Genomic DNA, 27,130 nt, shown 5'->3' on the forward strand with positions numbered 1-27,130 from the left:
AAATTGAACAGGCCATTAATGAACTCCCTAAGAAAAAATTTCCAGGACCAGATAGAATCACAAATGAATTTTATCTAACATTTAAAGATCAATTAATTCCAATTCTATGTAAACTATTTGGAAAAATTCCTTCTATGACACAAGTATAGCATTGATACCTAAGCTAGGAAGAATGAAAACAGAGAAAGAAAATTAGAGAGCAATCTCCCTAACGAATATTGATGCAAAAAATTTAAATAAAATATTAGCAAAGAGATTATAGCAACTTATCACTATTACCATAATTGGCCATATCAATAACAAAACAAACAGAAACCATATGATAATCTCAATAGATGCAGAAAAGCCTTTTGACAAAATATCACACCCATTCCTAATAAAAACACTAGAGAGCATAGGGATAAAGGGAGCCTTTCTTAAAATAATAAGCATTATATATATAACCAACAATAAGCATATTTGTAATGGAGAGAACCTGGACATATTCCCAATTAGATCGGGGTGCAACAAGGAGTCTTATTATCACCACTATTATCCAACATTGTACTAGATATGTTGGGTTTAGCAATAAGAAAAAAAAATTAGGGGAAATAGAAAGGGAAAATGGGACAAAAAGAGAGGCTAATGGAAGGGATAAAAGAAGTAGAAAGGGAAAATGATAAGAAAGGTGAGAGCAGTTGTAAAAGGGAAGGGCTGTTTGAGGGAGATGGTGTTCATAAAGAAAACACAGTGGAAAGGAAAAGAAGGAAAGGAAAGAGCTAAGTATAACTTGGGGGAAATGAGATGGCAGTAAATACAGAGTTAGTAATTTTAACTGTAAATGTGAAGGGGAAGAATTCTCCCATAAAACAGAAGCTGATGACAGACTAGATTAAAAGCAAGAATACTACAATATGTCGTTTACAAGAAACACATTTAAAGTAGAATGATACATATAAAATAAAGATAAAAGGCTAGATAGAGTACAATCTATTATGCTTCAGCTGAAGTAAAAAAAAAAAAAACAACAACAACAACAACAACAACAACAACAACAACAACAACAAAAATTAGAGTCGTAATCCTGATCTCAGATCAAGCAACAGCAAAAATAAATTTAATTAAAAGAGATAAGGAAGGAAACTATATTTTGCTAAAGGGTGCTGTACATAATGAAGTAATATGAATCCTAAACATATATGCACCAAATAGTATAGCATCCAGATTCCTAGATTCAAACCACAAAATAAATAAGAAAAACTAACAAAATAGATAAACCTTTGGTTAATTTGATGAGAAAAAAGCAAAAAAAAAAATTGCCAGCATCAAAAATTGAAAGGGTGAGCTTACCACCAATGACAAAGAAATAAAGCAATAATAAGGAACAATTTTGCCCACTATATGGCAGCAAGTCTGACAATCTAAGCAAAATTGATTAATATTTATAAAAAAATAAATTGCCCAGATTAATAGAAGAGGAAATAAAATACTTAAATCATTCTGTTTTAGAAAAAGAAATTGAACAGGCCATTAATGAACTCCCTAAGAAAAAATTTCCAGGACCAGATAGAATCACAAATGAATTTTATCTAACATTTAAAGATCAATTAATTCCAATTCTATGTAAACTATTTGGAAAAATTCCTTCTATGACACAAGTATAGCATTGATACCTAAGCTAGGAAGAATGAAAACAGAGAAAGAAAATTAGAGAGCAATCTCCCTAACGAATATTGATGCAAAAAATTTAAATAAAATATTAGCAAAGAGATTATAGCAACTTATCACTATTACCATAATTGGCCATATCAATAACAAAACAAACAGAAACCATATGATAATCTCAATAGATGCAGAAAAGCCTTTTGACAAAATATCACACCCATTCCTAATAAAAACACTAGAGAGCATAGGGATAAAGGGAGCCTTTCTTAAAATAATAAGCATTATATATATAACCAACAATAAGCATATTTGTAATGGAGAGAACCTGGACATATTCCCAATTAGATCGGGGTGCAACAAGGAGTCTTATTATCACCACTATTATCCAACATTGTACTAGATATGTTGGGTTTAGCAATAAGAAAAAAAAATTAGGGGAAATAGAATAGGCAATGAGGAAATAAAACTATTACTTTTTGCAAATGATATGATGATATACTTAGAGAATCTTAGAAAATCATCCAAAAACCTACTGGAAATAATTCACAGCTTTAGCAAAGTTGCAGGATATAAAATAAACCCACACAAATCATCAGCATTTCTATATATCACTGACAAAGCCCATCAGCAGCAAGAGATAGAGAAAGTCCACTTAAAATTACTGTAAATAAAATAAAATACTTGGGGGTCTATGTGACAAGACAAAAGCAACACAATTATACAACACTTCATACCACTCAAGTCAGATCTAAAGAATTGGAAAAATATATCAATTATTCATGGCTAGACTGAGCTAATATAATAAAAATGACAATTCTGTCCAAATTGATCTACTTTTTCCATGGCATACTAATCAGATTGCCAAAACATTACTTTATAGAACCAGAAAAAAATAATAACAAATTCATCTGGATTAACAAAAGTCAAGAATATCAAGTTTATTAATGAAAAAAAAAATACAAAGAATGGTGGCTTAATACTACCAAACCTAAAACTATTATAAAACAGAATAATCAAAACTATTTGGTACTGAGAAGTAGAGTGGTGGATCAGTGGAATAAATTATCTACATATGATGCAATAATCAGAACCTGTAATAACCTAGTATTTGATAAACCTCTAAACTCCAGCTTGTGTAATAATAACTTACTATTTGACAAAAATTGTTGGGAAAACTGGAAAATATTGTCAGAAACTCATCATAGAACTACATGTCACACCTCATACCAAATTAAAGTCAAAATGGTACTTGACTTGGTCATAAAGGATGATACCATAAAAATTAATACAACAAGGAATAATTTATCTATCAGATCTTTGGAGAAGGAAGTACCAAAGAATAACTAGAGAACATTATGAAAGGCAAAATGGACAATTTTGACTACATTAAATTAAAAAGGTTTTGCACAAACAAAACAACAGAAAAACGAAAAGTACAAAGCTGGGAAAAATCTTTTCAGCCATTATTTCTGATAAAGGTCTCATTTCTAAGATATATAAAGAACTGTATCAAATTTATGAGTACAATCATTCACCAATTGATAAATGTTCAAAGCATATGAACAGACAAATTTCAGAGGATGAAATTAAAGTCATCTATAGTTATATGAAAAAATACTCTAAATCACTACTGATTAGAGAAATGTAAACTAAAACTTCTCTGAAGTACCACCTTATACCTTTCAAATTGGTTATGGTGACAGAAAAAGATAATGATAAATGTTGGAGAGTATCTGGGAAAACTGGAGCACTTATGCATTGTTAGTGGAATTGTGAAATAATCTAACCATTCTGGAGAGCAATTTGGAACTATGCCCTAAGAGCCATAAAACTGTGCATATTCTTTGACCCAACAGTGCCATTACTGGGTCTATATCCCCAGGAAATCTTAAAGGAGGGAAAATGATCCACAAAAAATATTTACTACAGCAAATCTTTTTGTGGTAACCCAGAATTGGAAAATGAGTAGGTGCCCAGCAAATGGGGAGTGGCTGAACAAGTTATGGTATATGAAGACAATTAAATATTATTGTTTTATAAAAAATGATGAACAAGTTTACTTTAGAAAGGCTTGAAACATTTATATGAACTGATGCTGAGTGACACAAGCAGAACCAGGCATATAGTATATGCAATAACAGCAAGCAAGCTATGAAAGATTTGGTTCTTCTCAGTTGTTCAGTGATACAAAACAATCTCAATAGACTTTGGATACAAAATTTTCTTTTTCATCCAGAAAAACTAAGGATACAATGTAAATCAACATATACTATGTTCACTTCTTTTTTAAGTTTTTAAAAAAATTTTCTCTCCCAACATTTTTCATAATTTGTATTAAAAATAAATAATTTACTAGAAAAAAAAAACAGTATGGTCACATGCATAGATCCAGTGCTCCCACAGTTGGATATTTTCCCTAAAAATATTATATTTAAAACAACAAATACTATTATTCCAACCACTACAACCATTTACAACCACTATCATTACCAACATCAGCTGTTCAAAATTTTTTCTTACATCATCATTTGTAATTGGGGGAAAATTATCTGGAACATTTAAACAAACAAAATATTGTCCTTTCCCTTTGGATTTCTCTTGTCTTCTTTCTCCTCTTTCTCTCTCACTGCCTCCCTCCTTTTCCTCATCTTTCTCTTTCTCTTCTGTCTGGCCAGGCTAGCATCCTCCTTTTTCTGAATTTTTATAGCATCTATTATCCATGCCATTATTCTTTGTAATCTTAATTTAATATAGATGCTTACCTATATTGAGGAAGTGAGCCTTGCTATAACTATATTGAGGCAAATAGCAGTTAAATGACTTGTCTAGGGTCACATCGCTAGTAGTGTTTGAGGCCATATTTAAACACCAGGCCTAGTGCTCTATCCACTACACTCTACTCACTGTTTTTCCTGTAAAAATGATGAATTTATACCAAAGAATCTTTTCATCTTCTCCTCCCAATGGGATCATTTGATAAAGTTTACATTTTTGGTAAAAACTTACTGGAAATAATTCACAGCTTTAGCAAAGTTGCAGGATATAAAATAAACCCACACAAATCATCAGCATTTCTATATATCACTGACAAAGCCCATCAGCAGCAAGAGATAGAGAAAGTCCACTTAAAATTACTGTAAATAAAATAAAATACTTGGGGGTCTATGTGACAAGACAAAAGCAACACAATTATACAACACTTCATACCACTCAAGTCAGATCTAAAGAATTGGAAAAATATATCAATTATTCATGGCTAGACTGAGCTAATATAATAAAAATGACAATTCTGTCCAAATTGATCTACTTTTTCCATGGCATACTAATCAGATTGCCAAAACATTACTTTATAGAACCAGAAAAAAATAATAACAAATTCATCTGGATTAACAAAAGTCAAGAATATCAAGTTTATTAATGAAAAAAAAATACAAAGAATGGTGGCTTAATACTACCAAACCTAAAACTATTATAAAGCAGAATAATCAAAACTATTTGGTACTGAGAAGTAGAGTGGTGGATCAGTGGAATAAATTATCTACATATGATGCAATAATCAGAACCTGTAATAACCTAGTATTTGATAAACCTCTAAACTCCAGCTTGTGTAATAATAACTTACTATTTGACAAAAATTGTTGGGAAAACTGGAGAATATTGTCAGAAACTCATCATAGAACTACATGTCACACCTCATACCAAATTAAAGTCAAAATGGTACTTGACTTGGTCATAAAGGATGATACCATAAAAATTAATACAACAAGGAATAATTTATCTATCAGATCTTTGGAGAAGGAAGTACCAAAGAATAACTAGAGAACATTATGAAAGGCAAAATGGACAATTTTGACTACATTAAATTAAAAAGGTTTTGCACAAACAAAACAACAGAAAAACGAAAAGTACAAAGCTGGGAAAAATCTTTTCAGCCATTATTTCTGATAAAGGTCTCATTTCTAAGATATATAAAGAACTGTATCAAATTTATGAGTACAATCATTCACCAATTGATAAATGTTCAAAGCATATGAACAGACAAATTTCAGAGGATGAAATTAAAGTCATCTATAGTTATATGAAAAAATACTCTAAATCACTACTGATTAGAGAAATGTAAATAAAACTTCTCTGAAGTACCACCTTATACCTTTCAAATTGGTTATGGTGACAGAAAAAGATAATGATAAATGTTGGAGAGTATCTGGGAAAACTGGAGCACTTATGCATTGTTAGTGGAATTGTGAAATAATCTAACCATTCTGGAGAGCAATTTGGAACTATGCCCTAAGAGCCATAAAACTGTGCATATTCTTTGACCCAACAGTGCCATTACTGGGTCTATATCCCCAGGAAATCTTAAAGGAGGGAAAATGATCCACAAAAAATATTTACTACAGCAAATCTTTTTGTGGTAACCCAGAATTGGAAAATGAGTAGGTGCCCAGCAAATGGGGAGTGGCTGAACAAGTTATGGTATATGAAGACAATTAAATATTATTGTTTTATAAAAAATGATGAACAAGTTTACTTTAGAAAGGCTTGAAACATTTATATGAACTGATGCTGAGTGACACAAGCAGAACTAGGCATATAGTATATGCAATAACAGCAAGCAAGCTATGAAAGATTTGGTTCTTCTCAGTTGTTCAGTGATACAAAACAATCTCAATAGACTTTGGATACAAAATTTTCTTTTTCATCCAGAAAAACTAAGGATACAATGTAAATCAACATATACTATGTTCACTTCTTTTTTAAGTTTTTAAAAAAATTTTCTCTCCCAACATTTTTCATAATTTGTATTAAAAATAAATAATTTACTAGAAAAAAAAACAGTATGGTCACATGCATAGATCCAGTGCTCCCACAGTTGGATATTTTCCCTAAAAATATTATATTTAAAACAACAAATACTATTATTCCAACCACTACAACCATTTACAACCACTATCATTACCAACATCAGCTGTTCAAAATTTTTTCTTACATCATCATTTGTAATTGGGGGAAAATTATCTGGAACATTTAAACAAACAAAATATTGTCCTTTCCCTTTGGATTTCTCTTGTCTTCTTTCTCCTCTTTCTCTCTCACTGCCTCCCTCCTTTTCCTCATCTTTCTCTTTCTCTTCTGTCTGGCCAGGCTAGCATCCTCCTTTTTCTGAATTTTTATAGCATCTATTATCCATGCCATTATTCTTTGTAATCTTAATTTAATATAGATGCTTACCTATATTGAGGAAGTGAGCCTTGCTATAACTATATTGAGGCAAATAGCAGTTAAATGACTTGTCTAGGGTCACATCGCTAGTAGTGTTTGAGGCCATATTTAAACACCAGGCTTAGTGCTCTATCCACTACACTCTACTCACTGTTTTTCCTGTAAAAATGATGAATTTATACCAAAGAATCTTTTCATCTTCTCCTCCCAATGGGATCATTTGATAAAGTTTACATTTTTGGTAAAAACTTACATTTGACAACTAAGTAGACAAAGTGCTAGGCGTGGAGTTGGGAAGATGTGAGTTCAGATCTGGATTCAGTCATTTACTAATTGTGGCCTTGGGCAAGTCACTTAATTTCTCTCTGTCTTAATGATCCTCATGAGCAAAGCAAGGATAATAATTGTACTTACCATCCAGCATCGTTGTAAAGATCAAATGAAATATTCCCAATGTTAAGCACTTAACACAGTGTATATGTAGTATATAATAAGTGTTATACAAATAATCATTTTTGTTGAGATAAAAATTTGCATATATGTGCTGAATTATTTTTTGTTTGCAAACATATCTCTTTGCTGTGTAAATATGTATAAAAGCAATATTTTTTAGAACATTTTAAATAGCAGAAAAAATTTTTAAAAGTACATCACAGTATAATTATAAATGAAAATAAGTTTTCACTTTGTCTATTGGTTTCTCCTAATATTTATATTTCTTCTTTATTAAAGTTGCAATCATTAACTCAATTTGTGTAAGACACAGAGAAGCTGTAATGCAGAATTCCTGATAGTCATATTCACTTGACCTCTCTGGCTACATTGCATCTTATTTGGCTCTGTTCTGTTCTTCTAGTTTCACTCAGTCATACCAAGGCTAATGAGAAAGTGTGAAAATTGTTCCTATTCATACAAAGCTGTGGAAATCTAAAGGGGTTTGATATCACTGAATTTTCTTTAGTGTCATATAATAAAACATTAAATATTCACATACATCTTCATTTCAACCATTAACTACTCTAAGTAAACTAACAAAATTCTCAAGCTTTAATATGGAATATGAACACTGTTCAGAATTTAAGATGAGTTTGTTTTAGTTTTGGTGAGGGTGGGCATGGAGGGTGAAGGTAGGACAGGAGCTCTGGACACATAGTTTGATCCTCTTTGGGGAAGTATTAGTATGGAAATTCTTTCCACCGATATAGATCACGCACTGGTTCATATACTTACTGGAGCAAACTAATTTTTTCCTGAATTTTGTTTAGAGCATGGAAATGTATTTATATAATTTAAAATGGGGACCTTTATCATGATAATCACAGTGATTCATATAATTGCTGGCCTGTTATTCTTCTTGAACATGTCTACATTTCTGACATATTTTGGGATTTTGTCTCTGACAATTTATGTTTCAATTCTGTAGTTTCTCACTATCTATCTGGTAAAACTCGTTGCATTTTTAGGCCATAGTCTGTAAAGACAATGGCATTCAATTAGAGATAGCTACAGATTGCAGACATGATCATCATTGTCATTACTAACAATTATCATAGCTCTTACTAGGCACTGAGTGCTTTACAATTTTTGTCCCATTTGATCCTAACAGCCTCCCTGGGAGGAAGGTGCTACTATTATCATCCCCATTTTACAGATAAGAAAACTGAAGCAAACTAAGGTTAAGTGACTTACCAAGATCACACAGCTGGTTAGCATCTGAGGCTAAATTTGAACTAAGAGCTTTCTTAATTTGTGACCAACACTCTATCCAGTGTGTTGCTAAAATCCAGTTTAGTTGCTTAAAAAAAGAAGCAATACAATGGGAGAAGAATATGTTTTTAGTACTGAGCTAGAAGCTGAAAAGGGATAAGGGAATCTTCATTGTTTAGTTTTCCCCTGATTCTATCCTTTTTTGTCAAAGATATTGCAGTGATTTGACATTTCCTTCTCTAAAGGACTGAGTGACTTGCCAAGATCACATAGTTAGGTGTGAATCTCAGGCTGGATTTAAAATTGGGTTTTTATGATCCCAGATCCACTGTTCTATCTACAGAATCAAGAGACCATCCAGCCCAATTCTTTCCTGAACAGAGGTCCTTTCTGCAATATCTATTTCATCCAAGACCTACAACATTTGAAGAAAAGCAATAATCCAAAGTCCTGATAACTATAGTAGTTAGAAAGTTTTCCATCACACAGAGAAAAAATCTACAATTGTAGCATTGTCTCAAGTCTGCCCTCATGACAAATAGAACAAATCTAATTCCTTTTCTACTTAACAATTATTCTTTCTCCTCTTTACAACAATATTTTATTTATATAATTTTAAAATTTATATATTCATGACAATTTTTGCTATTCATTTTTACAAGATTCTGAGTTCCAAATTTTCCCCTCCCTTTTTAAAATGGTATGCAATTTGATATAGATTATACATTTAGAACATATTTTTATATTGGTCACTGTTGCAAAGGAAGAAACAGATGAAAAGAAAACACCCTACAAAGAATAAAGTAAGGTTTTTTTTTGTTTGTTTTTTTTTTTTAAGAAAAAAAAAGATGCTTCAGTCTGCATAGAGTCTTTCAGTTCTTTATCTGGATGTGAATAACATTTTCCTTCTTGAGTCATTTGCATTTATCTTGGATAACTATGCTCCTGAGAAAAGCTGAGACATTCACAGTTGATCATCATGTAATGTTGCTGATACTATATACAATGTTTTCCTAGTTCTGCTCATCGTACTTTGTATCATTTGTACAAGTTTTTCTAGGTTTAGCTGAAATCTGCCTGTTTATCATTTCTTATTACATAATAATATTCCATTACATTCATCTACCTCTTATTTAGCCATCCCCTCTTGGGGTGCGGGGGGGGGGCGCTGTAGGGCCCGTTTAACCTGATGCTACATGGATATTACCCTGAGGTCCACCCGAGGAGCCACATGCCTAGTACTATGCTGAAAGGATGGTGGGGTGTGGCTGGCACTACTAGAGTCTATAAGCATCTGCCAGCTTACCTGGTGTGGATCCAGAGTCCTAGTGCTGGTATCTGTTTTGTGTTGAGGCTAATGTGATGTTTCTAAATTTCCCTGGGTATACATTGAAGCATATGGCTATCTGGCCACTGGAGTTTGCCTATATATCCAGGAACATGCTCCAGCATGTGGAGATCTGGAGGTTGGAGGATGCCTGTTTCCCTGGTACTGTGATAAAAAAAGTCACAGTTCTTAGAACTGGAGTCTGCCCCTTATACCCTGGGTCTGTTGAAATATGTTCCTCATGTTGGTATTTGCCTGCTCCACAGCATTGGGGCTCAGGATCTTCCACTGGTTTGTTGAGGTGAGAATTGTTACCAGCTTAATGGGATGCTTTTTGTTCTGAATCAGATTGCCCTTTTGCTTGAGTGAAAAAGGTTTTTCTTCTATGTCCTCCAGGTTTCTTGTGCAAAAAAATTGTTTCACTGATATTTTTGCTGTTTAGGTTATTAGGATTTTTTCCAAGATGTGTGCCATTTCTTGGTTGTTTGGAGGTGATATAGGAATTATTGCTTACTCCACCATCTTGGCTCCTGGAAGTCCCACATGACAGTTTTTGAGGAAGTTTTCCCTGAATCCTCTTTCCCCAGACATCCCTGACTTCAATTGATATTTTATGAACTCATTTCCAATTCTCATTTCCTGTTATATCCCCACCATATTCTCCCAATCCATATCTTTTCACCTTCACTAGAAACTTAGGACTTCACTTCTGCATTCTCCCAGTTCAGATGGATGAACCTTTCTTTTCCTTGTCTAGGTATAATCATATCACTACAATACTTCTTGCAGTTCCTGCCCTCTTTCCCTTCCAATAATTATCTTTTCCTTCTTTCTTTTTATGTGCTATATTTCCTCATTAGGATGTAAGCTCCTTGGAAACAAGTACTATTTTGTTTGCTTTTATATGCATTTCCAATATTAGCATAGTTACATAGTAAGTGTGTATTAAGTATTTATCTATCAGTGCTGGACATTATTCTCTTGATGCTCTCCAGGTTGTCAATATCCATCCTACAGTGTGGTACCTACAGGAAAGAAAGAAGAAAAGAGGGATGGAGGAAGGGAGAAAGGAGGAAAAAGAGAAGTAGGAAAGGAAGAAAGAAAAAAAAGCAAGGGAGAATGAATGAAGAAAGGAAGGAAGGAATTTATGGTAATGAGGATTATCTAGTTTCAAGATTTAGGTTCACTCATTAAAAAAAAAATTCATAATTCATGGATTTGGGTTTAAAGTGAACCTTGAGAGGGAGTAGTTTCCTTATAATAAATTTTCATATTTTCAAATATTATTTTAAAATTATCTCATAACTATCTTATTCAAGCTAAATAATCTCATTTTTCCTGTTATTTCTTCATAGGTACTGTTTTGTAACCCTTTAATCATCCTCTTTTTTTCTCTCAATCTTATGAGCATAAAGTTTTGAAATGATCTTGAAAGGTCATCTAATATCTTATTGCTTTGATTCACATATCCGAAATGAATGAGTACTTACACTAAAATTTTAATAATCTGTATTTTTAATCCATGTGTGGTTTTTTTCCTACCTGACAACCATCCTATCCCTTTTATAAATCAAGAGAATTGCTCTGGGTGAAGGATTCAAGACCCTAAAGTAAACCTGGTAATGACCTCTGTTCTCAGAGATCTCTGGGCTTCCATTCAAAATCTTCCTAGCTGGATTAGAGCCTTTCAGAGTGTTTGCAACCATGAGCTTCCTTACCACAAACCAATGTCACTTCTATGCAAGTCATAAATAATCATTCATTTTTCTATAGCGCTCTCAGATTCATAGAACACTTTTCTCCTAGTAGTCCAATGAGACAGTAGGTAGTACAGGTAAATATTGCTTCCGTTTTACAAATAAAGAAAATGTAGTTGTTTAGAAGTTTAATTACTTGCTTAGGTCACTTACTTAGAGAGTGTCTGAGACAAAATTTGAAATCAATTCCCCTGGCTCAAATTAAAATATTATTTCTACCATAGTAAAGTTCCTTTCATTGATATATCAGAATAGACACTTCAGATATATGAAAAATTACATTATGATTTAAGGATATATGGTTTTTTTATGTTCATGAGAAAATAATTACTTTATAAGAATTTACATGTTCAAAACTTATTGTCTGGGCTACCTCTCTGGAGGGCCTCAGGATCAGTCAAAGTCAGGATCAGTCAAAGTCCTTGGTCTTTAGGAGGAGAAGGAAAGGAGGCAGGCAAGCTGCCATGTGGCTCCTCAAAGATGGATACTGCACTCTGGAGTCTGGAGCCTGAAGACTTCCCAGTCTGCCTTTCCCCTCAGCCCTCCAATTCTTACTTACGATTACTTTACCACAACACATTCAGCAGTTGCCAATCATGAGAAGAACCGTCACATCATCACCATATCATATAAGTCTATGTTTATAGAGCCATTATCTCACATTGAGTAGTTAATTTGCCTTAAGTACTGTCTTAGATTCAAGTACACCTTTTCAGAATTCCAGCCCGCTACAACTTATTCATCAAGTATAATGCTGTACTAGTTAAAATTTATCAGAAATAATGTCTAGTCACATTTGTGTTATCATTTACTTGATGGGCTTATACATGTGACCTTGTATGGCATATTTGTGTACATGCCTTGTCTATCTTCCTCCTAGCTATTAAGTTTTTGGATAACATAATAGCACCTTATTCATGGTAGGTGTTGGATGGATGACCTGGGCTCCATTCTTGCCTCTCATATTTATTGTCTATGTAACCATGGGGAAATCATTTAACTTCTCTGAGCTTCAGTTTCAACAATACCTGTATAGTACCTGTATCAGAGTGCTATTGAGGCTTAATTTAGATTATTCATATAAAATAATTTACAAAGTTTTAAAATGCTTTAAGATAGTAATAATGATTTTGTCATCATCATTATTATTATCATGCTTCCCCTAATCCCCTGAACCTGATCCCCCAATGATTTTCACAAAGGTAACATTTAGTGAATATGTGTTGAGTGACGAAATAGAGCAATAAAAGGATAATTTTTTTAAAAAGCAAAAAGCATAAATGTATGCAAAAACTACGTGCTGATATCATTTTTCAGAGGAGAAGAAAATAGTTGGCTGTGGTGGCACGAACTTGTAATTTCTAGTACAGAAAAGCTGAGGTTAGGAGAACATTTGAACTCTGGAGTTCTGAGCTACTTTCTTTAGTATATCTTTATATACATTTTTACTAAATGTAGTATTAGTACTATGAGGAGTTTACAAGAACAGTGAGCATAGGACTAAGATGCCTAAGGTAGACTAAATTGTCTTAAGTATGGAAAAAAAATAGAACAGTCAAAGCTTGCATATAAATTTGTAGTGGGTCCAGGACTGTGGTTGGCTATTGTATCTTCAGCCTGGGGGGACACGGGATACCAAGTTTCAAAACAGAACAAACAAACAAAATCTAGGTAAAGTGATTCAGTAACTCTCCTGGGATAGAATCAGCTTGCAGATTTATATCATTATATCTGTGACATTATTTGTAGATCACATGGTGACAAAGTAGGGGAGTCTTTCATTACTTCCAATTAATAAAATTACATTGGATTCAAAGTATTCTCTTATCAACAATTATAAAGATTTTGGTGGAAGTTGAATGGATAGACAAAGTAGAGTCACTCTTAATGAATGGGAGCTGCTTTTGCAATATTTTCCCACAGCTGTTAAATACATTTGAGAGGAATAACTACTAAAGAGAAAGTAAAAGTCTGAATTACCTGGTAGACTGGAGCAGTAATTTCTAGTTTAAATAGTATTACACTAAAGCTATCCTTCCTTTTGAAAGGATAATTTATAACAAGTTTGAAATAGATGTTATTTGTAAGTGAAAGTACTTTCATTTTGTCCTTTGTTTCATTTCATTCAAAGCTTTAGTAATGGAGACTTCAACAAAATAGTTGTTTGTTACCCTGTCTTTCCACAGTAAATATTAAGTAATAAGGATAACTCACATATATAGCTCTTTAAGGTATCTGAAGAACTTTGTTAACAACATCTTTGTAAACTAGGGAATTCAAGAAATTATTAGCCCCAATTTTGAAGGAAGGAAAGAGAGGAGGTCTAATAGATTAATCCAGTACTGTCAAACTCAAACCTTATTGACTTAAAAATTATAAGTTAATGTTATCTGTATTATATTATAATTTAATTTATATCATTAAATATTGCCCAATTATATTAAGTCTGATTTGGATGCCCTCTGGAGTTTTGCCTTGTTCATTTGCTACCAGTAGTGTATGTAGTTTGTGACTTGCTAAAAGTAACACAGCTACTAAACTTTGCACTTGAGAATCAAATCCAGGCCTAGTGTTAAGTTGAATGTACTTTTAAATTGTCACTATTCCTGTAGGTCTAAGGAGATAGAAGAAACTTTAGGGAATATACATAGTCTAGGAATCTCAAGTAGTAGATTGATTTTATCAGTCATAATAATATCTCCTGTTTATTTTTCACTTTATATTTTACAAAGCACTCCATTATAACCCTTTGAGACTATGAGGACACTTGTTCTCTCTTTGTACATGAACATACTATGACTCAGAGAGAAGAGAAACAGCTAATAAGTCTTGGAATAAGAACTGTGTAGCACAGGATTTGGGTCTCCTCTTTCAACTCATATTTGGACTAGTATATTTGGTATCCAGAGGACAGTTATTTCTTTCTGAGAACTATAGGGGTAACTCTAATGGTTAGGGATGTCTTTTTCATAGTCTCATTCATTAGCCCTTATATCCAGTGTTTCCTTCTGTCATTTGACCAGTATCATCTTCCCTATATCAGTTATTCAATTAATATTACTTAATGATTATGAAAGACTATTTACTAAGAATGTGTAACAAGGATAGTAATACAATAAAATCACAAATTGGACATCCACTTGCTTCTTCACATATTAATTCCTGGTAAGAAAAGAGTAAAACTGAAAGTTGTTTCCTAAAAATTAATCCAATCCCCAAGTGACATATACTCCTTGACTTAAAGAATCTTTTGTTCTCTTTGTAGGATATCTATTAAATTCATTTTGAATGTAATGTAACCAACGCATGAGTTGTTCCCTTGTTGGACTGGGTTCAGAAAGTCATTCCTCAGGAATTCCTCCTTACTAGACTTAGTCACTACTATTACTGTAGACTCTGAACTCTAAGGGGATCTTCTCAGGACTTTTGGTACTCACAAGCTTGCAGACTGGTCCATTTTATCTGTGATACTCATCTACTTAATATTATGAAAAAATAAACACTACAGAAACAGAAGAAATAGAGGCTATGTATTTATGAATAGAGGACTGAAGGGAACAGAGTCTGTGCATCCAATACCTTTCATTTATTTATTTTTTGCCATCATGCAATATAACACTAGGAATTAGTCAGAGGATAACTGACTATATTCTAAATTTAGAACTATATTATTTGAATTTCTGGAAGCTAGCCCACAGTGTCTTTACAAGGATCAGCAAAAGGCTGAACAAATGATCAAGTTCTCATTTACCAGTCCTATCATTACAACTAGAACTCAAGCTATTGGAAACCAAGACTCCTACATTTTCCATTAAATCATGCTGCTTTTCTGGTAGTGAATTAAGTAAGAAATGCAGATAATTCATTTCTCAGATTCTGTTTTATCTGTATATATGAATGACTAGGGAGAAAGTATGGCAATCTAATGTGAATTACCTGGATAATACAAAAATATATTACTCTCTTCCCTCCAAAATTAGCCAGAAAATTTGCTGCCTTCTTGAGTTTCTGCTTAAGCATCTTATTACCCTTACACTGTCCTTCCAATGCACCCAGCTGTTGATGGAATCAGTTCCCCTGCGTCTTGCTTTGTAGCAATTAAGTAACTATCAGTAGATGATGTTCAAATGTAATCCTCACAAAGCATCCTGACAGGTCTGTTTTATATGCAGTACTGGCCAATTTTCAGCTGTCAAGATTGGAAGGCTAATCACTACCTCTTCCTTCACTCATTTGAAGAGGAGACCCAAAGGGAAGATGGGGAAGTAAACTCTGAGATGTTTTTAAAGTAACTTCTAAAACAAAAGATAAAGTTTTAATATTTGTATAAATAAAGGGCTGACTTAGCTGATTTCTAATGTAGTCCCTTTCAACTACTCCTAAGGCTCTAACAGTATATGGGGAAAAAAATTGAAATGCATGAAATAGAAGTCCTTCCTCTACATTTTTCACTTGAATTTACCTTCTAAACATCTATATTTAGAAATGAGCTTTCACCTTTTAAGTCACCTTTTAAGATGACTTATTGATACATGTGGCTTGTTTTGTTTATTATGAAAATTTCATTAATTAACCTCATACAATTCTCAGTGTTGTTAAAATTTCAAGAAGCCATTCATTTTGCTTCTTTTTTAAATATGTAGGTGGGACACATATTTGCATGTTCCATCTATAAACACACTATAATTCCCACTTTATTACTTGAGATAAAACAAGTGTATACACACACACACATATGTTTATATGTATCTATGTATATGTGTGCGTGTAAATATATATATGTGTATATATATAGTTGGTTTTTTTGTTTTGTTTTGTTTTTTGGATTGGGGCTCTTATTTTGAGGAAATAGTTAAAGTGTAGCATAGTCAGCAATCTAGTATAAGTGATTAGGACTGAAAATCCAGCTAAACAGAAGAATTCTGGTTAGTATTCAAATTTTTGGATATTTGAATTAATGGAAATTCAGAAAAAATTAAGGAGTATGTAAAATGCCAACCTGAATTTTTTTTTTAAGAATCCAAATATCATGTATGTATATCTCTGATAATGGGTGTGTGTGTGTGTGTGTGTGTGTGTGTGTGTTCCTACTTCTGTGATTATTCCCATATAGATAATGGAAGTGGCATTTTGGAAAAGGATTATTTTCAGGACTTTGGTCTCATTTCCATACCAGCTTTAGGCTAACCATGAAATAATTGATCCAAGTCCTGATCTTTCTCCATTGTTGTTAAATACAGAATAATTTTCCCTCAGGTTCTGGATAGCCCCAGTTGTATCTGTTACACACTTTTAGTCTGGTAAACAATTTTGATTCTTTAATATCCTCCTCAACATTTGCAAAACAAAAACAAAAAAACAAACAAATATCATTTAAACTATCATTTAAAGCAGCTAGGTGGTGCAGTGGTTGAAGTATTGTGCTTGGAAGCAGAAAGAGCAGAGTTCAAATCTATCCTTGGACAAATACTAGCTGGGTTACACTGGGCAAATCACTTCATCTGTTTGTTCCAGGTTACTTATCTTTCAAGTGGGGATAGTAATCAAATTTACCTCTCAAGATTGTTGTATGGATCAATTGAGAAAAATAATTCTAAAATTCTCAGAACAGTTCATGGTATATAGTAAGTACAATATAAATGTTAGTTACCATCATCATCATTATTATATAATATCTGTTGGAATCATTTTTAATTCAATGGAATAGATAATTCTACAAAGCAGAAGAAAGAAATTTTCAAATCCTGAATACTAGCCTTTTACTGGTGAATGGGATTATACACAGCAGGTCTTTATAACCATTTGTTTAAAATTTTAAAAAGTTCTTTCCATTTTAAATGTAGAGGAGGAATTATAGGTATAGGATGTTACAAATTTATGATGTCAGAACCAATATAATGGATTAGTTTTGTTTTGTTTGTCTGTTTTCTGAACAGTTTTTATTAAAACAAAATCTTTGTTACCAATGAAGCATTTTCTGGATAGTGAAGAACATGATGATTTTTTTCAAAAACCAGAAAAATAAACAACTTAAAAATATTATATAAATGCTATCTATTGCTGAATTTTCATAGAAACTTCTTTTTCCCCATATCTGTACCTTCCAAGATCAGACAGGTTAAGTCTCATTTCCTCCCTGGAACCTTTGCTTAAAACAGGGATTCTTAACCTGAAATCCATGAAATTGTCTTATATTTTGATAACGATATTTCAACACAGTTGAGTTCCTTTGTAGTTCTGCATACATATAAGCACACAGAGAGAGGTATGTTTATGGATTTAAGGACATTATTTTGATAAAAAAAAGCCATAGATTTTAGCAATGTCAAAGGGTTCCACAAACACATAAGCACAGACACACAAAACACACGTATACACAGTCACACACACACACAAATTACAATATCTAGTCACTTCTACTAGCACAGAAATTTTCTTGATCCTTCAAAGAATTCTAAATTCCAGTCTTTTTTTTAATATTTTATTTTATTTAATAATAACTTTATATTGACAGAATCCATGCCAGGGTAATTTTTTTACAACATTATCCCTTGCACTCGCTTCTGTTCCGATTTCTCCCCCCCCCTGCCAGATGGCAAGCAGTCCTTTACATGTTAAATAGGTTACAGTATATCCTAGATACAATATATGTTTGCAGAACTGAACAGTTCTCTTATTGCACAGGGAGAATTGGATTCAGAATGTAAAAATAACCCGGGAAGAAAAACAAAAATGCAAATAGTTCACATTCATTTCCCAGTGTTCTTTCTTTGGGTGTAGCTGCTTCTGTTCATCATTTATTAATTGAAACTCAGATCTCTTTGTCAAAGAAATCCACTTCCATCAGAATACATCCTCATACAATATCGTTGTGGAAGTGTATAATGATCTCTTGGTTCTGCTCATTTCACTTAGCATCAGTTCATGTAAGTCTCTCCAAGCCTCTCTGTTAAATTCCAGTCTTTCTGGAACTTCTACCATAGAGCAAAATTCCATATGACACAGATCTTTCCCTTCTACCAATCATTGCTGGATCTGTTTTCTATGTCTCATATGCTAGAGAGATAGTAGAATTTCAGGAAGTAGTTGTTAAATTTATGGATAGCTATAGAAAACTTTCTTGAGGGGGGCAGTGTTGAATTGTTCATTATGTTCTCAAAGATTCAAATAAAGTGATAAAGAATAATTGCAAATGTTGTCTATCTGGTGGTCAGTGAGATATCACTTGAAAACTTAACTAGGGAACATGAGTTTGTGAATATGACAAATTGTGTTTATTTTTTAAATAATAAAATAAAATAAAGTTTAAAAGGAGGCAGAGGAGTAATTTTATTGACCTAAGATTGAGTGGTGTTTAGAGTCTTATTGCCTGTTCCTTATTGCATCCAAGAGCAATGCTTAAAGAAAGATGAAGAGAGTGATAAGTAAAAAATATGTGGTACAGTAAGGTGAACTCTACATGTATTCCTCCTTCAAAGAGATTTTTATCTTTATCACATGATTTCCTTAAAGGAGGTATCCTGTTATATTATTCTTCCAGAAGGATGTGTCAAATTCTTTAAGACTCTCAAATAGTGTGAATTGTTTGCAAAAGACAGTTCTTAAAAGCAACAAGAAATAAATATTTACTGTCAAGTGTGTTAAAAGTTCCAGGTTTTAAAATAAAGTAGATTCCAAAAAAGTTTCAACAAACATCTCTGTTTTAATTCTTTTGATGATTGCTTTTCAATAGTAAATTGAACTATATAAAATATATATGCAATGATGGTCAATATGAGAACTCCTCCACTAAATCAGTTGTGATTTCAAAATTCTTGTATATTAGGCATACTTTCCAAACATATCCATAATTCTACTTTAATGGCTGAATTATCTGGGTCAAAATATCAATGAAGTATCTTAGTCATACACATGAAATAAGATTTTCAAATTTTTAAATAAATGAGCAATAAGTATTTATTAAATGCCTAATCCCTGCCAACTATTGTCTGGAGTTCTGATGATACAAAAAAAAGGAAAAGAAATTTTCTGCCCTCAAGGAAGTTACAATTCAATGTCAGACACTACATACATACGCACAAGTACATCTGTACATATATACACATGCATATATAAATACATACATATATATTAACAAATACTTCATAGCGTGAAAGCACTAGAATAAAGATAGAAGAAAAGCTTCCTATGAAAGATAGGATTTTCAATGGAATTTTTAGGAAGTCACTTGGTAGATGGTAGAAGGAAGAAGTCAGTTCAAGAAGAAGAGCATTCCAGACAAGGTTGGCCAGGGGGTTGTTGCAGTCATAGAAAATGCTCTGAGGCAAGAGATGGAGTATTTTGTTTATGGAAAAGCTAGGAGGCTATTGTCACTGTATTGCAGTGAAAAAATTAGAGAGGAAGATGTAAGAAGACTAGAAAGATAGAGGAGCACTAGATAATGAAGGGATTTACTACTTGCTAGTTTCATTTTTATGGCTAGTGACACTAATATCTTGTGTGTGCATGTGTACATGTGTGTATGTTGTTTTTTTGGGGAAAAAATTAAGAACATCAGACAAGTGTATTGTTGACTTGTTTTAAAAATTGGTTCCCCAGGATTCTGAACATTATAAGTCTCCAGATATACATATTTCTGAAGAAGAATATACCGTCACTAGCCTAATTATTGGTGATGAGAAGGTAGATTCCTGGGTTCTTTTATTTTTCTTTTTTTTCTTAAATATACAGTTTTTTTTATTTTATTAAATAGTTCTTTAATTTTTCTTAAAATATATATTTTGAATCATGCTGTGATTCTTTTTACACACACACACACATATACATATATATATATATTGCTATTCTGACAATAGTTGGCATTTTTTTAATATTTTATTTTATAATAACTTTATATTGACAGAATCCATGCCAGGGTCATTTTTTTTTCAACATTATCCCTTGCATTCGCTTCTATTCCGATTTTTCCCCTCACTTCCTCCACCCCCTCCCCTAGATGGCAAGCAGTCCTATATATGTTAGATATGTTGCAGTATATCCTAGATACAATATATGTTTGCAGAACCGAACAGTTCTCTTGTTGAACAGGGAGAATTGGATTCAGAAGGTAAAAATAACCCGGGAAGAAAAACAAAAAATGCAAATAGTTCACATTCGTTTCCCAGTGTTCTTTCTTTGGGTGTAGCTGCTTCTGTCCATCCTTGATCAATTGAAACTGAATTAGATCTCTTTGTCAAAAAAATCCACTTCCATCAGAATACATCCTCATACAATATCGTTGTCAAAGTGTATAATGATCTCCTAGTTCTGCTCATTTCACTTAGCATCAGTTCATGTAGTCTCTCCAAGCCTCTCTGTATTCATCCTGCTGGTCATTTCTTACAGAACAATAATATTCCATAACATTCATTTACCACAATTTACCCAGCCATTCTCCAATTTATGGGCATCCATTCAATTTCCAGTTTCTAGCCACTACAAACAGGGCTGCCACAAACATTTTGGCATATACAGGTCCCTTTCCCTTCTTTAGTATTTCTTTGGGATATAAGCCCAATAGAAACACTGCTGGATCAAAGGGTATGCACAGTTTGATAACTTTTTGGTCATAATTCCAGATTGCTCGCCAGAATGGTTGGATTCTTTCACAACTCCACCAACAAAGCATCAGTGTCCCAGTTTTCCCGCATCCCCTCCTGTTAAGAGTTCAAATGTTGGAGTTTGTTCTTCTCAGAGCGCAGCCAGTTTAGAGGCTTGGAGCCCTTCGGATGTCTCCAAATCCAAAGGTTCTGTCCTTCAGCCTCTGCTTCTGCTTTCTTCTGCCTCCAACCAAGACAGAGATGGAAGGTCTCTCTTATCTCCCTCTGGGGAGCCCAGCCACCAACTTGCCGTGGAGAGAGGGCTTCTGGCGTAGCTCCCCTGGAATCCGTCAAAAGTGTTCTCTGCACCAGAGTCGTTCCTCTCGAGTCCAGCGCGATCAGCCAGCCAAGAGGAAAAAGTGTATTCTGGAATGGCTGTCTCGCCTTATATGTGAACCTTCTGAAAGAATGGGATTATGGGTTTTCTCCCATAGTGCTCTCTGGCCCAAAGAGCTTTAAGGTGTGGACTCTCTTGAAGTTAGAAAGTGTACTTTGTGAAGCTAGCATACTTGTGGACTCCAATGAGTAAAGGTGGGAACACAAGCCTTGTCTTGATTAGTTCTACTTAGTACCTTGTTTCAGGTTCTGGCCAAAACAACTTCTTGTAAGATTAGATCAACGCTAATTACTTAGCAGTTAGTAAGGATTCCAACACCCTCCAACATTCATCATTATTTTTTCCTGTCATCTTAGCCAATCTGACAGGTGTGTAGTGGTATCTCAGAGTTTCTTAATTTGCATTTCACTGATCAATAATGATTTGGAACACTCTTTCATATGAGTGATAATAGTTTCAATTTCATCATCTGAAAATTGTTTGTTCAAATCCTTTGATCATTTATCAATTAGAGAATGGCTTGATTTCTTATAAATTTGAGTCAGTTCTCTATATATTTTGAAAATGAGGCCTTTATCAGAACCTTTAACTGTGAAGATGTTTTCCCAGTTTGTTGCTTCCCTTCTAATGTTGTTTGCATTAGTTTTGTTTGTACAAAGGCTTTTAAATTTGATATAATCAAAATTTTCTATTTTGTGATCAGTAATGGTCTCTAGTTCATCTTTGGTCACAAATTTCTTTCTCCTCCACAAGTCTGAGAGATAAACTATCCTATGTTCCTCTCATTTATTTATAATCTCGTTCTTTATGCCTAGGTCATGGACCCATTTTGATCTTATCTTGGTATATGGTGTTAAGTGTGGGTCCATGCCTAATTTCTGCCATACTAATTTCCAGTTATCCCAGCAGTTTTTATCAAATAATGAATTCTTATCCCAAAAGTTAGGATCTTTGGGTTTGTCAAACACTAGATTGCTATAGTTGACTGTTCTGTCTTATGAACCTAACCTTTTCCACTGATCAACTAATCTATTTCTTAGCCAATACCAAATGGTTTTGGTGACTGCTGCTTTATAATATAATTTTAGATCAGGTACAGCTAGGCCACCTTCATTTGATTTTTTTTTTTCATTAATTCCCTTGAGATTCTCGACTTTTTATTGTTCCATATGAATTTTGTTGTTATTTTTTTTCTAGATCATTAAAATATTTTCTTGGAAGTCTGATTGGTATAGCATTAAATAAATAGATTAGTTTAGGGGGTATTGTCATCTTTATTATATTCACTCGGCCTATCCAAGAACACTTAATATTTTTCCAATTATTTAAGTCTGACTTTATTTGTGTGGAAACTTTTTTGTAATTTTGCTCATATAATTCCTGACTTTCCTTTGGTAGATAGATTCCCAAATATTTTATGCTATCAACAGTTATTCTGAATGGAATTTCTCTTTGTATTTCTTGCTGTTGGATTTTGTTGGTGATGTATAAAAATGCTGAGGATTTATGGGGATTTATTTTGTATCCAGCTACTTTGCTAAAATTATGAATTATTTCTAATAGCTTTTTAGTCAAATCTCTGGTGTTCTCTAGGTATACCATCATATCATCTGCAAAGAGTGATAGTTTGGTTTCCTCATTGCCTACTCTAATTCCTTTAATCTCTTTCTCGACTCTTATTGCAGAGGCTAGTGTTTCTAATACAATATTGAATAATAATGGTGATAGGGGGCAACCTTGCTTCACTCCAGATCTTACTGGGAAAGGTTCCAGTTTTTCCCCATTGCATCTGATGCTTACTGATGGTTTTAAATATATACTCCTGACTATTTTAAGGAAAAGTCTATTTATTCCTATACTCTCAAGTGTTTTTATTAGGAATGGATGCTGGATTTTATCAAATGCTTTTTCTGCATCTATTGAGATGATCATATAGTTTTTGTTTGTTTGATTATTGATATAGTCAATTATGCTAATAGTTTTCCTAATATTGAACTAGCCCTGCATTACTGGTATAAATCCTACTTGGTCATAGTGTATTATCCTGGGGATGATTTTCTGTAATCTTTTTGCTAATATTTTATTTAAGATTTTAGCGTCAATATTCATTAGGGAGATTGGTCTATAATTTTCTTTCTCTGTTTTTAGCCTACCTGGTTTAGGTATCAGTACCATGTCTGTGTCATAAAAGGAGTTTGGTAGGACTCCTTCAATCCCTATTTTTTCAAATAGTTTATATAACATTGGAGTTAATTGTTCTTTAAATGTTTGGTAGAATTCACATGTAAATCCATCTGGTCCTGGGGATTTTTTCTTAGGGAGTTGGTTGATAGTTTGTTCTATTTCTTTTTCTGAGATGGGACTGTTTAGGATATTTACTTCTTCCTCTGTTAGTTTGGGCAAGCTATATTTTTGGAGGTATTCTTCTATTTCATTTAAGTTGTCAAATTTATTGGCATAAAGTTGGGCAAAGTAACTCCTAATTATTGCTCTAATTTCCTCATCATTAGTGGCGAGTTCTCCCTTTTCATTTTTAAGACTAATAATTTGATTTTCCTCTTTCCTTTTTTTAATCAGATTTACTAATGGTTTGTATATTGTGTTGGTTTTTTCATAGAACCAACTCTTAGTTTTATTAATTAATTCAATAGTTTTTTTTTACTTTCAATTTTATTGATCTCTCCTTTTATTTTTAGAATTTCAAGTTTAGTATTTGACTGGGGATTTTAATTTGTTCCTTTTCTAGCATTTTTAGTTGCAAGCCCAATTCATTGACCTTCTCTTTCTCTATTTTATGCAAATAGGCCTCTAGAAATATGAAATTTCCCTTTATTACTGCTTTGGCTGCATATCATACATTTTGGTATGATGTCTCATTATTATCATTTTCTTGGGTGAAATTATTAATTATGTCTATGATTTGCTGTCTCACCCAATCATTCTTTAGTAGGAGATTATTTAGATTCCAATTATTTTTTGGTCTACTTTCCCCTGGCGTTTTGTTGAATGTAATTTTCATTGCATCATGGTCTGAAAAGGATGCATTTACGATTTCTGCCTTACTGCATTTGAGTTTGAGGCTTTAATGTCCTAATATATGGTCAGTTTTTGTATAGGTTCCATGAACTGCTGAAAAGAAAGTGTACTCCTTTCGGTCTCCATTATATTTTCTCCAGAGATCTATCATATCTAATTTTTTTAGTATTCTATTTACCTCTTTGACTTCTTTCTTATTTATTTTGTGGTTTGATTTATCTAATTCTGAGAGTGCAAGGTTGAGATCTCCCACTATTATAGTTTTGCTGTCTATTTCTTCTTGCAGCTCTCTTAATTTCTCTTTTAAGAAATTAGATGCTACACCACTTGGCGCATATATGTTTAACATTGATATTGCTTCATTATCCATGCTATCCTTTAGCAAGATATAGTGCCCCTCCTTATCTCTTTTAATTAGATCAATTTTTGCTTTAGCTTGATCTGAGATCAGGATGGCTACCCCTGCTTTTTTTTGACTTTACCTGAAGCATAGTAGATTTTGCTCCAACCTTTTACCTTTAACCTGCATGTATCTCCCTGCTTCAGGTGTGTTTCCTGTAAACAACATATTGTAGGATTCTGGCTTTTAATCCATTCTGCTAACTGCTTCCTCTTCATGGGGGAGTTTATCACATTCACATTTATGGTTAAAATGACCAATTCTGTATTTCTTGCCATCTTGTTAACCCCTGTTTATGCTTTTCTCCCTTCTTTCCCCCTTACCCCTTTTCCCAGTATTAAGCTTGTGAGCACCACTTGCTTCTCACAGCCCTCCCTTTTTAGTATTTCTCCGCCCGCCTTAGAGTTCCTCCCCCTATCTAACCCCTTTCCCTCCCAGTTTCTGTATTCCCTTCTGCTTAGCTTATTCCTTCCCTTTTCACTTTTCCCTTCTCACTTTTCAATGAGATGGGAGAAGTTTCACCATAAATTGAATATGACTATAATTTTTCTCTTAAAGCCAATTCTGAAGGCAGTAAGATACCCACTATATTCATCCCCCTCCATTCTTTCTCTCAGATATAATAGCTTTCCCTTGCCTCTTCATGAGATGTAGTACCCCAACTTTACCCTTTTTCTGGTACAATGTCCTTTCCACATCTAGTTTCTAGAACAAGGTATACATGTATTCTTTATACATCTTTATATCAGAAATATAGTTCCCAACATTAATCTTTACCTTCTTAGATTTCTCTTGAGTTCTATATTCGTAGCTCAAAATTTTTGTTGTTCTGGCTTTTTCATCAAAAATAGATGAAATTTGCTTACTTCATTGAATGTCCATCTTCTTCCCTGGAAAAAGATGCTCATTCTAGCTGGGTAAGTTATTTTTGGTTGCATACCAAGTTCCTTAGCCTTTCGGAATATCATATTCCAGGCCCTTCGATCCTTTAATGTGGATGCTGCTAGATCCTGGGTGATCCTTATTGTGGCTGCATGATACTTGAATTGGGTTTTTCTAGCCACTTGCAGTATTTTTTCCTTCGTCTGAGGGTTCTGGCATTTGGCCACTATATTTCTTGGTGTTTTGATTTTAGGATCCCTTTCAGTAGGTGATCGATGAATTCTTTCAATGTCTATTTTACTCTCTGTTTCTATGACTTCTGGGCAGTTCTCTTTGATAATTTCCTGGAAAATAGTGTCCAGGCTCTTTTTTTCATCATGCTTTTCTGGGAGTCCAGTGATTCTCAGATTGTCTCTCCTGGATCTGTTTTCCAGGTCTGTTGTTTTCCCCAGAAAGTATTTCACATTCTTTTCCATTGTTTGATTTTTTTGGATTTGCTTGACTGATTCTTCTTGTCTCCTTGTGTTATTCAATTCCATTTGTTCAATTCTGATTTTCAATGAAGTATTTTCTTCACTCACTTTTTTAATATCTTTTTCTAATTGTCCAATTGAGTTCTTTTTTTCTATGGAATTTTTTTTTCCATTTCGCCAATTTTGTTTTTTAGAGAGCTATTTTCTGTTTCCAGCTCACTAATCCTATTTTTCAAGGATTTTATTTCTTTATCCACTCTGTCTTTAAATGAGTGGGATGACTTCTCCAGACTCTCTTGCCAAGCCTCCTTCTCCTTTTCCCATTTTTCTTCTAGCTCTCTTGTGAGAGCCTTTTTAATTACTTCTATGAGGTTCATCTGTGCTGAGGAACAGATGATCTCCTCCTTTGGGGATTCACCTGGAGACTGTCTGTTTTTAGTCTTCTCAGGGTTTAGAGTCTGCTCTCTATCTGTATAGAAGCTGTCAAGGGTTAAAGTCCTCTTCAATTTTTTGCTCATTTTGTCAGAAGAATCAAAGACAAACTGGCAAAAAGAAAAAAAGAAAAAAACCCCTAAATGGAATCTGCTTTTTTGGGGGGAGGGGCTGGGTGGTGTTACTGAGTTTCCTTTACAGACTGTGGGGGCAGCAGCGAGGCACTAGTAGGACTGTGTTGCGCCTGCGCTCTGAGACTCCGAGAGCATGCTGA

This window comes from Antechinus flavipes, chromosome 5 (genome assembly GCF_016432865.1).
Source record: "Antechinus flavipes isolate AdamAnt ecotype Samford, QLD, Australia chromosome 5, AdamAnt_v2, whole genome shotgun sequence".
In the NCBI taxonomy this organism is placed as follows: domain Eukaryota; kingdom Metazoa; phylum Chordata; class Mammalia; order Dasyuromorphia; family Dasyuridae; genus Antechinus; species Antechinus flavipes.